This window comes from Ahaetulla prasina, chromosome 2, assembly GCF_028640845.1.
Source record: "Ahaetulla prasina isolate Xishuangbanna chromosome 2, ASM2864084v1, whole genome shotgun sequence".
NCBI classification, from domain to species: Eukaryota; Metazoa; Chordata; class Lepidosauria; order Squamata; family Colubridae; genus Ahaetulla; species Ahaetulla prasina.
The window spans coordinates 207,321,149-207,335,339 of record NC_080540.1 but is presented as its reverse complement, the minus strand read 5'-3'; the positions used below and the strand labels follow the sequence as shown (position 1 = coordinate 207,335,339).

Sequence of the window (14,191 nt, the reverse complement as noted above, 5' to 3'; positions counted from 1 at the left end):
GTCTCTTTCCAAAATCCCCAAAGCTTTAACCAAAGACTATCTACTGTTCTGTTTCCCTTCCCCCAATACTCCCAGCAAAGAGTCAGTCAGAGGCCTCCTTTTCTGATTTATTTACATATATATAAATGTCCTGGCCACGTCTACCCACGGGCCTGCCAAGTTTCTGGAGATAACAAGGAAATTACAGATAAGGCCAGAATTACTCACGAATATATTCTTCCCTCCATTGATACAGTTTGCCTGCGCAAATTCATTGCCTTGTCCAAGACAAAAAACCAGGAAGTCCCACCTCCTATTTATAGTCTCTGCAGATGTCACTGCATGACAATTATGACTTGGCTTTATCCCAACACTGCTTCTGCTGCGCGCGCCGGTCACGCCTGCGCAGTCTTGCATCACTCCAAAACTGTTCTTGGGGCGTTGCCAAATCAGAAGAAGGCTCCAGGGAATCAGACCTTGCCGGCCCCTCCTCCTCCCTTTGAGTGGGTGCCAGGGAGGGAAAGGGCTCAAGAGAAGCAGGGCTTGCCAGGTCTTCTCCCTCACTTTCTGAATCATCCGAGTCCAGGAGTCCGGGTCCATGAACCTGGGTCACAACAATCTACTGTTGACCTCACCCCATTCCTAAGAGGTCTGTAAGGGGCGTGCATAAGAGCACCAGTGTGCCTACCATTCCTGTCCTAATGTTCCCTTTGATTGTATCCAATTTGTATGGTTATTTCATGCTTATATATACTGTTGTGTTTGACAAATAAATACATACATGCATACATACATACATACAGACATACATACATACAGATATACATAAAAAAAACACAGGGCTCTTTCTTCTTTCCATGTAAAGAATCATAAGATACTTTTATGTATGAGATTTGTATATACCTTTTGATAAATGAATCATCATTTCTAGTGCATTAGGGACAAGGGTTAGAGAATAATGTAACCAAATCCTGAAATGTTACTAGGCATGCTATTTCTACTTTAATTCATCAAGAAAAACACAAGGATTTATTCGGTAGCATTTAAAATTTCAAATGTTGCAATAGTGCCAATTTAGCTTAAGGTATAAGACTGATTTTTTTCCCATTAATTTCAACATTAATTTCTCAGGCTGGGCTAGGGTGGGGTCAGATAGGGTGGGATGGGACAGGGCAGGGCAGGGCAGGGTTGGAGAACAATAACTTAGCACTACAACTGCAATATCCTTTTACTTTTATGAGAAGTGCAAAATGCTAGCAGTGGTTAAAATGCAGTATTGCAGGTGAACTCTGCCCATAGCCAGGAGTTCAGTCCTGATGGGTTCAACGTTGATTCAGCCTTCCATCCTTCTGAGGTCAGTAAAACAAGGACCCAGATTGTTGGGCACAATATGCTGACTCTGTAAAAGATTTAGAGAGGGCTGCAAAGCACTATGGAGCAGTATATAAGTGCTATTGTTATTGCTATTATTTCAGACTAAGTAAATCATACGGTTCATGGCAGTGTTATTGATGTGGTTAAAGTTTGATAAAACATGCCTTTCCAGCCTACCAGCAACATGAAAATTCCAGAAGAACTTGGTGTTGACTTTGATCTTCAGAAGAAAAGGAAAAAACACACAAACGTATTGGACTGTCAGCTGTCCTGGAAGAGCAGTTGAATTCTTACCCAAAGATGGAAATGCTTCTACTAATGAACAGAATCCTGTATATCTGCCTAGTTGTTCTGATAGTAAAAATCAACAGATTATCACCGATTAGTAAGGCCTAAATGTACGAGATATTTACAAACAACTGAACAAAGATGAAGCCTTGAAATAATAGAAAAAATGTGTAGCTCAGGTTTCAAATTTTGGCAGTGCTTTGCTCTTCAAGCTTGTTTTAATTTAGTTTCTGAACATTTCCTTACCAGACTAGGTAACATTATCAGCAGGATTTTCTTGCCCTATTCTCCTTAGCTTATAAATGTCTTGTATGCCAATGTGGTCAGTTGGTTGGTTGATTGTTCGTTTGGAGATGAAGTGTGTTTCTCTTAAGAAAAAGGAGACAACAAATAGCCTTCCTAGAAGAAAAATAAAATGTAACATTATATTAAGAGAATCTAAGAAATTTTAGCCTTGTTGGCAACAATTGTTCATCACTCGACTGACAACTTCTTCTTAGTGAATTTTTGGACATATTTCAGCCCTGATTTTGGACCACCTTATTAACTGTATTTACTTTTTTCATTCCTATGATCTAAACTCTATGATTTATTATGGCCTTCATCATGACAAACTAGCTTCCCAAAATTTATGTGGTCTAATTCCTGGTTTCTGCATTCAGTAGAGCTTTTCAGCTACTTATTTGCAGCCTCGTTATTTGTCAGGAGAGTTTGTCACCATCCCTACACAACTTTTAGAGCTTGAAAAAGGTAGAAAATTTAAGAGCATACAGACTTAGATATCAATCTAGTTAATCTGTGATGGTTCGGTTTTGCTTGCTTGTCCACTGCTCGCCTCCAGCTGTGTGGCATGGTTTCTATCAGGCCATGGACCAATCCTGATCCTTGGTGTGGGGGTTCGGGACCCCTGCTTTAAAGGCTAGATCACTGCAAGTCTAAAAGGAGGAAGGAGTATTAGATATGTTTACCATCTTGAGTTAATTATAAACAATAATAAAGGAAAGATAAAAATCAATGACTGTATTTTTTTGGACTACAAGATGCACTTCCCTCCCACAAAAGTGGGTGGAAATGTCTGTGCATCTTATAGAGTGAATGTTGCTGAAACTCCGCCACCCACCAGCCCCCACCTTTCAGCCTCTACCTCCCAGCAATTTGCCTCCTTGCAGCAAGTAGCAAACAGCCAGGTCAGCTTCAGCACAGCCTGATTTAGCATGAGCAGCTGATTGGTGGTTGGATTGGCCTCCCAGAATATACACGATCAGCTGTTCCAGGGGATCTCCGCCGCCTATCTCTGCCTCTGCATGCCCTATTTTTAGCTTCCATGCATCCATTTTCTATGCATCCCATTCAGCAATGATAGGCGGCAGTGGCGATCCCTGCCACCTGGAATGGACTGAAAACAGGATGTGCAGAGGCCAAATACAGGGCACGCAGAGGCCGAAAATAGGATGCACAGAGGCCAAAAATGGGGCACGTGGAGGCATCAATAGACTGTGGTGATCCCCACAGCTGATCATCAGTTTTCCAGGAGGCCAATCCAACCACCAATCAGCTGCTTGTGCTAAATCAGGCTTTGCTGAAGCTGACCAGGCTGTTTGCTGTTTGCTGCAAGGAAGCAAATTGCTGGGTGGCAGATTAATTTTTCTTGTTTTCCTCCCCAAAAGCTAGGTGCATCTTCTAGTCCAAGCATCTTATAGTCTCAAAAATATGGTAAATATTAAGCGTAAGGTAATTCCCTCATTTTCATGACATCAATCATTCCCAGGTGAGAGAAAATTAAAAAAAAAAGACACAAAAGCCATTGTGCAATTTATCCAAGTCAGGATGCTTCAGGTTGCATTGCTAATTGACAGCCTGCAATCTATTTAGTAATGAGTTTTTGATGCCATGAGTGAAATCTTGTGATACATTCAGGAGGTGGGGTGGAAAGTCCTCTCATCTCTGTTTGCTGCCTGGGAATTAGGGAAATTAAACATGAAGCACATGAATATTACTTGGGAAATGTATTTGAATATTAGTAGCTTGGGATAGTAGTTGGTACCATGACTCAGTAGTATCCGAACAAGCAACACTAATTTACATCACACAGATGGTACTTAGAACCAAAGACCATGCCTGAGTAACAACAGCCAATCAACAATCAAACCATGGCTCAGAAGTAACAAACAATATCCACACCAATATGCATCACATAAAAAAGGTATTTAAAGGCCTGTGTTCTGACAGACAAGCACAATTCAAAGCACACTGACAATGTGCGCTTTGAATTGCAAACTACATCGCCAAAAAGGCTTTAAGAGTTGTAAACTTAATCTTGCATAGCTTCTTCTCCAGAAAAATTACACTACTAACCAGAGCATACCAAACATTTGCTAGACCAATTCTCGAATACAGCTTGCCTGTCTGGAACCCACACCTCATTTCGGACATTAATACAATTCAGCGTGTCCAGAAATATTTTACAAGAAGAATTCTCCACTCCTCTGTTCACAACAAAATACCTTACGCCACCAGACTTGAAATCCTGGGTTTAGAAAACTTAGAACTCAACCGCTTTCAGCATGACCTAAGTATAACTCATAAAATCATCTGCTACAATGTCCTTCCCGTCGAAGACTACTTCAGCTTCAATCACAACAATATATGAGCACACAATAGATTTAAACTTAATGTGAACCGCTCCAATCTTGATTGTAGAAAATATTACTTCAATAACAGAGTTGTTAATGCCTGGAATGCACTACCTGACTCTGTGATCTCTTCCCAAAATCCCCAAAGCTTTAACCAAAGACTATCTACTGTTGACCTCACCCCATTCCTAAGAGGTCTGTAAGGGGCATGCATAAGAGCACCAGCGTGCCTACCGTTCCTGTCCTAATGTTCCCTTTGATTGTATCCAATTTGTATGGTTATTTCATGCTTATACTTATATATACTGTTGTGTTTGACAAATAAATAAATAAATAAATAAAAATGTCTCCTCCGTTGGTGACCAAACGTTTGCAACCAAATTCCCAGGCTTGGAGCTCAAACCAACCGCCCATTACTTGGGAAGGTTTATCTTTGGTGCAAATAGGAAATAAATAAATTAATACACTGAAAAACAAAATCAAATAAATCATATACAGAGATTTAAAGAACTAATATTGCCATGCACGTTTTAACACTTCCTTTGGGTATAGAATGCATAGTACTTCTTGAATGGTCATTTTTTAAATATATTTTAAACAATTTTATTATTTATATTTTTCCTGCAAATTGGCCTTATACATTACAGGTAGTCCTTGACATGCAACAGTTCATTTAGTGATCTTTTGAAGTTACAAAGGCACTGAAAAAACTGACTTATGACCATTTTTCACACTTATGACTGTGGCAGCATCCCCATGGTCACACAATTAAAATTCAGATGTTTGACAACTGACTCATTATTTATGATGGTTGCAGTGTCCCGGGGTCATGTGATCATCTTTTACAACCTTCTAACAAGCCAAGTCAATGGGAAAGCCAGATTCACTTAACAATCGTGTTACTAAGTTATACTAAGTCAACTGCAGTGATTCACTTAATAAGTGTGAAAAGAAAGGTCATAAAATGGGGCAAAATTCACTTAACAATGTTTCACTTAGCAACAGAAATTTTGGGCTCAATTGTGGTTGTAAGTCAAACTGCCTGTAGTATATTATTATTTTAAATGGCAGGCATGCTCTAACTAAAACTAAATCTTTTTAGTTATAGAGGTTATTGTGTTATGAAATCTATAGGTTCTTACCCTAAACTTCAAATATATTTTAAAATGTGGTTTGATTTGGAGAAAAGTGTTTCCCTAAACATGCACTGTAATTTTCTTGATTTTGCTTGCTGAGAATAAAACAAACCAATTCATTCAAGCTAATCAGCATCACATTTACACTTAACTTTGATTTACTTTCTAATGGTGCCTTATACTTAGTGATTTTATACCAAATCAAGTATTCCAAACATATACCATGATTTCAATAATGTCACATTGGTTTATAACTTGGCAAAAGGTTCCAGTTTTTATTTAAAACGTGCATGCATACACACCCACACGCACACCCACCCACAGATAACGCTTCCATCTGAATGTCTGTTTTTCTGCAATAGTTGTATTTTAAATGGCAAATGGAAGATACTCGACTTAAAACTTAGATTAAAAAAACTATTTGAAACAATGTGTACGCCTGTAAGCGTGCATGTGCACACTTGAACATATATACATTTATCTCTGACTTTGTGGAGATGGAGTTAAAGACAGAAACAATTTCCTGATTTAAAAACACAAAAGAGATCGGGGTTTTTTCCCCGCACAGTGTCAGTTTGAACTAAGGATTTTTAGATGTAAATATTTAAAATGTACAAGTATTTTGATATCTCTGCTGGTGGTAAAGGATGATCTAAGGTTTCTAAGAATTCAAAGCAATTTGCTTTACAATTTGTTGTTGGAAGAGCCAGGCTTGGTTCTGTGTGTAGTTATAAGGAATTAATGTAATAATTGTAGGAAACTATTTATCTGAGCGAGGATACCTAGAAATGCTTCTTTAAATTTGAAAGCTCTCCAATCTTCATTATCGGCTTTCAGATTTTGTTTTTGTCTAAAATAAGAAAAATACAGCTGTCACTGATTTGGCTTGTACAACATGTAATAATGCTTAGCATTTGATACTTTGTAGAACTCCGGCATAAATTGCCTATAAAAACACCTTTTGAATAAAGCTTTAGTTTATAGGTAGAGTTTGAATCATTGTACCCTTGATAATAGCTAAACATTTTTTATGGTTGAGGGGGAGAATCCATTTTAGCTGCACACATACAAGCACACACAAAGATTGCGCCATGCACAACTCTAGAGAAAAGAAGAAACAGCATTTTTCATGTCCTGAGATCAATATTTTGCAAGCATGTGATTTTACTTACACATGATGAAAAACCATATTTATAATAGGGGAGAACAGCTCTGTCATTTTCAGTTCCCCCCACTTAATTTCTCACTTTTGCAACTTTAGAGTGGTGATGTCCCCTGTCCACATCCTGTCACACATTTTAATTATAAAAATAAAATTTGTTTATGTAATTTTTATTGGGTGCTGAGATGATCCCAATAAGGAGATCTCCCTATAGAAGTAGATTTTACATACATGCTGTTCATTGAGTCAGGAATCAAGGGTACATTCAGATGCTGATCTGAATGAAGTATGTGGTAAATTAAATGCTGCATTTACCAGGATGGTCATTTTGTACGATTACCTATAATAAGCTCTCAACATTCTAAATATGTCCATTGGTTGCATATTCCTGCTAAGATCTGAAGTGGTCTCTCCACATGACATCTTTAATGAAGCATGAAAACCAGAGTCTGCATTTCCTGCATTGTATGAGGAGAGCACATCTTTCTCTGTTTATCCTGGCCATTTTTACAGGCACAAGTGTGTGCATTTTAACAAACTGCATCATTGTTTGGTTTGGTGGCAGCAGCATCTCAGACAGATAGTCCATTCAGAGACTTTAAGGACAGTCGAGAAGATTATAGGAAGCTCACTTCCTGTCATTCAGGATACTGCTTATAAGCGTTATGTGCTTAGAGCTAAAAGCATTGTTAGAGACCCCACACACTCACTTCACAGTTTTGTTTCTGTTGCTCTGCTGGGAGGAGGTTTCGAAGTGTTTCTAGCAGGACTACCAGATTCTGTAACAGCTTTGTTCCTGCTATGGCATCCATCTGGTAAACTCGACAGATTCGTTTCTCTCACATGTACATGTATACATCCAAACTAGACTGTGTTGTTTCTCTGAGTCATATAATATATGTGGGTATATGCATAATTTTTATTTATTTATTTATTTATTTATTTATTTATTTATTTATTTATTTATTTATTTATTTTAGTCATATTTATGTAGTATATATTAGAGCTGGTGACCCTTTGAGAGCTGTATGCAACAAAATTTCATTTTAATGTATGTCCATTAGTGTAATTCAAAGTGACAATAAAGCAGGGGTGAAACGTTACTGGTTCGCTCCAGTTTGAGTAAACCGGTAGTAAAAAATGCTTTAAAAAGTTAACAAAGTTTCTGATAATCACAGCTGTGCTGCGCGATCGTCAGAACCTTTTTTTTTACTTTTTAAAAGCATTTTTTTACTACCAGTTCAGGCAAATAGGTAAAAAATGCTTTAAAAAGTAAAAAAAAAGTTGGCCACACCCAACTGTCACATGACACACCCACCCACCAAGCCATGCTCACCAAGTCACACCCGCAGAACTGGTAGCAAAAATTTTTGCATTTCACCACTGCAATAAAGTTATTCTAAGTCTCCTAAGGTGAATTTTTGTCTTTTCCATTCATTGATGGGCTAATTTCTGGAAGCAGAAATATCAGCCTCACTTGGTGGACCTGACCACAAAATGAACTCCACAGGAAAATTAGAGCTGCAATATTTTAAGATTGAATACAATAACAGAATTTTCCAGGTTGTACTTCAGCGAATCAAGAACATGTTTGCCTGAGCCACTTCCAAATATTATCTTGTGTCCTGGACCTTAAAGAAGAAGGTTTCAGCCCTCTTTGCCTAGGTAGCAGCTCTCACTTTTTGTTTGTAGACATTTCAATGGGGAAATAAACATTGTCAGAAATATAAATGGGATCCTGGATCTGTATTAAGACAGATTATCTCAAGATAAAAAAAAGGAGGAAAATGCCCAGGAAAAAAAATGGGTATGGCTTTTATGAATGCCTGAAGACTAAAGCACCTAAAAGCAAGACACTATATGTTGTTTTTGTTTTGCTAGAAAGACACCAAACATATTCAAGAATTGAAAAATTTGCAAGACTCTTGCAAATTCTATTTTTAAGCAAATAGAGACTCTCTCAATGACGTATGCAGATTACAACTTACTTTTAAGATCATTGCCTTTTAAGTGGAGGATGAATGACAGATAGGCTGTTATTTCAAGAACATGTATTACAAAAATGCAAAGAATTTTTTTTTTCAAAAAAAAAAATCCAATTTCAGGGAAAACAGATAACTGTGTGAGAGATAAGTAAAGCTTATCTGAAAGGAATTATAAGGCTGGCCACATATAAGAAAAGAAATGTAATAGGTGGACTTACAATTGGGAAAAAATATAAGAAATAAACGAGAAACAAAATCAAATAAATCATATACAGAGATTTAAAGAACTAATATTGCCATGCACAACTCTAGAGAAAAGAAGAAACAGCATTTTTCATGTCCTGAGATCAATATTTTGCAAGCATGTGATTTTACTTACACATGATGAAAAACCATATTTATAATAGGGGAGAACAGCTCTGTCATTTTCAGTTCCCCCCACTTAATTTCTCACTTTTGCAACTTTAGAGTGGTGATGTCCCCTGTCCACATCCTGTCACACATTTTAATTATAAAAATAAAATTTGTTTATGTAATTTTTATTGGGTGCTGAGATGATCCCAATAAGGAGATCTCCCTATAGAAGTAGATTTTACATACATGCTGTTCATTGAGTCAGGAATCAAGGGTACATTCAGATGCTGATCTGAATGAAGTATGTGGTAAATTAAATGCTGCATTTACCAGGATGGTCATTTTGTACGATTACCTATAATAAGCTCTCAACATTCTAAATATGTCCATTGGTTGCATATTCCTGCTAAGATCTGAAGTGGTCTCTCCACATGACATCTTTAATGAAGCATGAAAACCAGAGTCTGCATTTCCTGCATTGTATGAGGAGAGCACATCTTTCTGTTTATCCTGGCCATTTTACAGGCACAAGTGTGTGCATTTTAACAAACTGCATCATTGTTTGGTTTGGTGGCAGCATCTCAGACAGATAGTCCATTCAGAGACTTTAAGGACAGTCGAGAAGATTATAGAAAGCTCACTTCCTGTCATTCAGGATACTGCTTATAAGCATTATGTGCTTAGAGCTCAAAGCATTGTTAGAGACCCCACACTCACTTCACATATTTATTTATTTATTTATTTATTTATTTATTTATTTATTTATTTATTTTAGTCATATTTATGTAGTATATATTAGAGCTGGTGACCCTTTGAGAGCTGTATGCAACAAAATTTCATTTTAATGTATGTCCATTAGTGTAATTCAAAGTGACAATAAAGCAGGGGTGAAACGTTACTGGTTCGCTCCAGTTTGTGTAAACCGGTAGTAAAAAATGCTTTAATAAGTTAACAAAGTTTCTGATAATCACAGCTGTGCTGCGATCGTCAGAACCTTTTTTTTTTACTTTTTAAAAGCATTTTTTTACTACCAGTTCAGGCAAATAGGTAAAAAATGCTTTAAAAAGTAAAAAAAAAGTTGGCCACACCCAACTGTCACATGACACACCCACCCACCAAGCCATGCTCACCAAGTCACACCCGCAGAACTGGTAGCAAAAATTTTTGCATTTCACCACTGCAATAAAGTTATTCTAAGTCTCCTAAGGTGAATTTTTGTCTTTTCCATTCATTGATGGGCTAATTTCTGGAAGCAGAAATATCAGCCTCACTTGGTGGACCTGACCACAAAATGAACTCCACAGGAAAATTAGAGCTGCAATATTTTAAGATTGAATACAATAACAGAATTTTCCAGGTTGTACTTCAGCGAATCAAGAACATGTTTGCCTGAGCCACTTCCAAATATTATCTTGTGTCCTGGACCTTAAAGAAGAAGGTTTCAGCCCTCTTTGCCTAGGTAGCAGCTCTCACTTTTTGTTTGTAGACATTTCAATGGGGAAATAAACATTGTCAGAAATATAAATGGGATCCTGGATCTGTATTAAGACAGATTATCTCAAGATAAAAAAAAGGAGGAAAATGCCCAGGAAAAAAAATGGGTATGGCTTTTATGAATGCCTGAAGACTAAAGCACCTAAAAGCAAGACACTATATGTTGTTTTTGTTTTGCTAGAAAGACACCAAACATATTCAAGAATTGAAAAATTTGCAAGACTCTTGCAAATTCTATTTTTAAGCAAATAGAGACTCTCTCAATGACGTATGCAGATTACAACTCACTTTTAAGATCATTGCCTTTTAAGTGGAGGATGAATGACAGATAGGCTGTTATTTCAAGAACATGTATTACAATGCAAAGAATTTTTTTCAAAAAAAATCCAATTTCAGGAAAACAGATAACTGTGTGAGAGATAAGTAAAGCTTATCTGAAAGGAATTATAAGGCTGGCAACATATAAGAAAAAGAAATGTAATAGGTGGACTTACAATTGGGAAAAATATAAGAAATAAACGAGAAACAAAATCAAATAAATCATATACAGAGATTTAAAGAACTAATATTGCCATGCACGTTTTAACACTTCCTTTGGGTATAGAATGCATAGTACTTCTTGAATGGTCATTTTTTAAATATATTTTAAACAATTTTATTATTTATATTTTTCCTGCAAATTGGCCTTATACATTACAGGTAGTCCTTGACATGCAACAGTTCATTTAGTGATCTTTTGAAGTTACAAAGGCACTGAAAAAACTGACTTATGACCATTTTTCACACTTATGACTGTGGCAGCATTCCCATGGTCACACGATTAAAATTCAGATGTTTGACAACTGACTCATTATTTATGATGGTTGCAGTGTCCCGGGGTCATGTGATCATCTTGTACAACCTTCTAACAAGCCAAGTCAATGGGAAAGCCAGATTCACTTAACAATCGTGTTACTAAGTTATACTAAGTCAACTGCAGTGATTCACTTAATAAGTGTGAAAAGAAAGGTCATAAAATGGGGCAAAATTCACTTAACAATGTTTCACTTAGCAACAGAAATTTTGGGCTCAATTGTGGTTGTAAGTCAAACTGCCTGTAGTATATTATTATTTTAAATGGCAGGCATGCTCTAACTAAAACTAAATCTTTTTAGTTATAGAGGTTATTGTGTTATGAAATCTATAGGTTCTTACCCTAAACTTCAAATATATTTTAAAATGTGGTTTGATTTGGAGAAAAGTGTTTCCCTAAACATGCACTGTAATTTTCTTGATTTTGCTTGCTGAGAATAAAACAAACCAATTCATTCAAGCTAATCAGCATCACATTTACACTTAACTTTGATTTACTTTCTAATGGTGCCTTATACTTAGTGATTTTATACCAAATCAAGTATTCCAAACATATACCATGATTTCAATAATGTCACATTGGTTTATAACTTGGCAAAAGGTTCCAGTTTTTATTTAAAACATGCATGCGTACACACCCACACGCACACCCACCCACAGATAACGCTTCCATCTGAATGTCTGTTTTTCTGCAATAGTTGTATTTTAAATGGCAAATGGAAGATACTCGACTTAAAACTTAGATTAAAAAAACTATTTGAAACCATGTGTACGCCTGTAAGCGTGCATGTGCACACTTGAACATATATACATTTATCTCTGAGTTTGTGGAGATGGAGTTAAAGACAGAAACAATTTCCTGATTTAAAAACACAAAAGAGATCGGGGTTTTTTCCCCGCATAGTGTCAGTTTGAACTAAGGATTTTTAGATGTAAATATTTAAAATGTACAAGTATTTTGATATCTCTGCTGGTGGTAAAGGATGATCTAAGGTTTCTAAGAATTCAAAGCAATTTGCTTTGCAATTTGTTGTTGGAAGAGCCAGGGTTGGTTCTGTGTGTAGTTATAAGGAATTAATGTAATAATTGTAGGAAACTATTTATCTGAGCGAGGATACCTAGAAATGCTTCTTTAAATTTGAAAGCTCTCCAATCTTCATTATCGGCTTTCAGATTTTGTTTTTGTCTAAAATAAGAAAAATACAGCTGTCACTGATTTGGCTTGTACAACATGTAATAATGCTTAGCATCTGATACTTCGTAGAACTCCGACATAAATTGCCTATAAAAACACCTTTTGAATAAAGCTTTAGTTTATAGGTAGAGTTTGAATCATTGTACCCTTGATAATAGCTAAACATTTTTTATGGTTGAGGGGGAGAATCCATTTTAGTTGCACACACACAAGCACACACAAAGATTGTGCCATGCACAACTCTAGAGAAAAGAAGAAACAGCATTTTTCATGTCCTGAGATCAATGTTTTGCAAGCATGTGATTTTACTTACACATGATGAAAAACCATATTTATAATAGGGGAGAACAGCTCTGTCATTTTCAGTTCCCCCCACTTAATTTCTCACTTTTGCAACTTTAGAGTGGTGATGTCCCCTGTCCACATCCTGTCACACATTTTAATTATAAAAATAAAATTTGTTTATGTAATTTTTATTGGGTGCTGAGATGATCCCAATAAGGAGATCTCCCTATAGAAGTAGATTTTACATACATGCTGTTCATTGAGTCAGGAATCAAGGGTACATTCAGATGCTGATCTGAATGAAGTATGTGGTAAATTAAATGCTGCATTTACCAGGATGGTCATTTTGTACGATTACCTATAATAAGCTCTCAACATTCTAAATATGTCCATTGGTTGCATATTCCTGCTAAGATCTGAAGTGGTCTCTCCACATGACATCTTTAATGAAGCATGAAAACCAGAGTCTGCATTTCCTGCATTGTATGAGGAGAGCACATCTTTCTCTGTTTATCCTGGCCATTTTTACAGGCACAAGTGTGTGCGTTTTAACAAACTGCATCATTGTTTGGTTTGGTGGCAGCAGCATCTCAGACAGATAGTCCATTCAGAGAGTTTTAAGGACAGTCGAGAAGATTATAGAAAGCTCACTTCCTGTCATTCAGGATACTGCTTATAAGCATTATGTGCTTAGAGCTCAAAGCATTGTTAGAGACCCCACACACTCACTTCACAGTTTTGTTTCTGTTGCTCTGCTGGGAGGAGGTTTCGAAGTATTTCTAGCAGGACTACCAGATTCTGTAACAGCTTTGTTCCTGCTATGGCATCCATCTAGTAAACTCGACAGATTCGTTTCTCTCACATGTACATGTATACATCCAAACTAGACTGTGTTGTTTCTCTGAGTCATATAATATATGTGGATATATGCATATTTATTTATTTATTTATTTATTTATTTATTTATTTATTTATTTATTTATTTTAGTCATATTTATGTAGTATATATTAGAGCTGGTGACCCTTTGAGAGCTGTATGCAACAAAATTTCATTTTAATGTATGTCCATTAGTGTACATTCAAAGTGACAATAAAGCAGGGGTGAAACGTTACTGGTTCGCTCCAGTTTGAGTGAACCGGTAGTAAAAAATGCTTTAAAAAATTAACAAAGTTTCCGACAATCACAGCTGTGCTGCGCGATCGTCAGAACCTTTTTTTTTTACTTTTTAAAAGCATTTTTTTACTACCAGTTCAGGCAAATAGGTAAAAAATGCTTTAAAAAGTAAAAAAAAAGTTGGCCACACCCAACTGTCACATGACACACCCACCCACCAAGCCATGCTCACCAAGTCACACCCGCAGAACTGGTAGCAAAAATTTTTGCATTTCACCACTGCAATAAAGTTATTCTAAGTCTCCTAAGGTGAATTTTTGTCTTTTCCATTCATTGATGG

The 14,191-nt window shown here is 36.6% G+C and overlaps 2 long non-coding RNA genes across 3 annotated transcripts in view; one reads left to right on the top strand and one right to left on the bottom strand.

The window, feature by feature from the left end:
- LOC131192257 (uncharacterized) overlaps positions 1-455 on the bottom strand; it is a 32,892-nt gene extending 32,437 nt beyond the window's left edge. The window contains exon 1 of the long non-coding RNA XR_009153680.1: positions 208-455. This is a non-coding gene — a long non-coding RNA (uncharacterized LOC131192257). The remainder of the gene's footprint in view (positions 1-207) is intronic.
- LOC131192256 (uncharacterized) overlaps positions 1-14,191 on the top strand; it is a 73,613-nt gene that overhangs the window by 11,613 nt on the left and 47,809 nt on the right. The gene's annotated exons all lie outside the window — the stretch shown is intronic.